Here is a 2,065-nt window from a genome sequence, read left to right as displayed (position 1 = left end):
TGGCACTTAACTATTGTCTTAAATTGTAAACTATCTCTAAGGAAGCATATTTGTCTTCCCTACTAGTTCTAAACACGTGGGAGCACAGATTTGATCTTGTACTTCTCTGTATTTCCATATTTCCACAAAGCTTAGGGATATAACCATGTACATTTTAGAAAATAGATAAATATGGTTGGGTGCGGTGACTCACGCCTGTAATCCCAGCACTTTGGGAGGCCGAGACAGGCAGATCACCTGAGGTCTGGAGTTTGAGACCAGCCTGACCAATATGGAGAAACCCCGTCTCTACTAAAAATACAAAATTAGCTGGGTGTGGTGGCGCATGCCTGTAATCCCAGCTACTCAGGAGGCTGAGACAGGAGAATTGCTTGAACCCAGGAGGCGGAGGTTGCGGTGAGCCAATATTGAGTAATTGCACTCCAGCCTGTGCAACAAGAGCAAAACTCTATCTCAAAAAAAAAAAAAAAAAAAAAAAAAAGGCTGGGTGCAGTGACTCAAGCCTGTAATCCCAGCACTTTGGGAGGCCGAGGCGGGTGGATCACAAGGTCAGGCGTTCGAGACCAGCCTGGCCAACATGGTGAAACCCCATCTCTACTAAAAATACAAAAATTACCCAGGCATGGTGGCGCTCGCCTGTAATCCCAGCTACTCAAGAGGCTGAGGCAGGAGAATCGCTTGAACCCAGGAGGTGGAGGTTGCAGTGAGCCGAGATCATGCTACTGCACTCCAGCCTGGGTGACAGAGTGAGACTCTGTCTCAAAAAAAAAAAAAAGAAAATAAGTATTTGTAGTTCTATGATCACTAAAGATATCTACGCTGACCTATATATACCTATATAAAGATATATACCTGTACTATACTATATATCTATATTGTCCAGTATCATGTTGCCCACTGTCCAGAAACAAAATTTCACCAAATTTAGTTTAAAGTTCTTGGCCGGGCATGGTGGCTCATGCCTGTAAACCCAGCAATTTGGGAGGCCAAGGCGGGCAGATCACCCGAGGTCAGGAGTTCGAGACCAACCTGGCCAACATGGTGAAACCCTGTCTCTACTAAAAATACAAAAATTAGCCAGGCGTGGTGACGCACTCCTGTCATCCCAGCTACTCAGGAGACTGAGACAGGAGAATCACTTGAACCCGGGAGGCAGACGTTGCAGTGAGCCAAGATTGTGCCACTGCACTCCAGCCTGGGCAACAGAGCAAGACTGTACTCTGTCTCAAAAATAAATATAAATAAGTAAGTAAATAAATAAATAAATCTAATTGGCTTTTATTAGTGATTCATGAATCAGGCAGCATCTCAGCTATGAAACAGAAAAGTGTTTCAATGAGCTGAGCAGAAGGGGTTGGGCTTATAGGCAGAAGAGGGCTGAAGAAAGCAGAAATAAGGAACAAAAAGCAGATTGGTCATTTTGAAGTTACTTTCCTTAAAGAGTTACATCAGAGGGGGCTTCTTTATCATGCCAGCACAGGTATATGGGCCCCTTCTCCTGTTTGTTGGAAAATTGGCCCCTTTTAAAGTTGAGTTTAATTATGTGGCACCTAGGACAAGTGCCTCCATTCTGATTTTGTCTACTGTCTTGAGGCCTAGTCCAAAACAACGACCTGCCATAAACTTTATTTAACACCACTGATTTTTTCCCCTACGTCTAAGTCACCCCAACTTTTATAAATTCATATTACAAAGGGACCCCTGCTATGCTAATTGCAACCTTTGGGTCTAACTGTGCTGTACACACACACACACACACACACACACACACACACGCTCAACGAATCTATGCTATTTGATAAGAGGCAATTTGATGTCAAGAGAAGAACTATTTAGCCTAGGCTCCATGCCAAGCCTTGGTTGTGCCACTAACTGTGAAACATACCCTCTCTGACCTTCAGTTTTCTGGCTGCAGACCTATTTTCCCAGGGATGCCAGGGAGGGAGGATAGGCAACTGGTCCATTGGTTTATTCTCCCCACCTTCCTGGCGCAGCCTTCTCAGGGAAACTCCGCCTCAAGGCTGGGGACTGGAGGAGGGGTGCGGGGGGAGGAGGCAGGGTGGCC

Source organism: Macaca mulatta, chromosome 2 (assembly GCF_049350105.2).
Source record: "Macaca mulatta isolate MMU2019108-1 chromosome 2, T2T-MMU8v2.0, whole genome shotgun sequence".
In the NCBI taxonomy this organism is placed as follows: domain Eukaryota; kingdom Metazoa; phylum Chordata; class Mammalia; order Primates; family Cercopithecidae; genus Macaca; species Macaca mulatta.
This window is presented reverse-complemented; position numbering follows the sequence as displayed.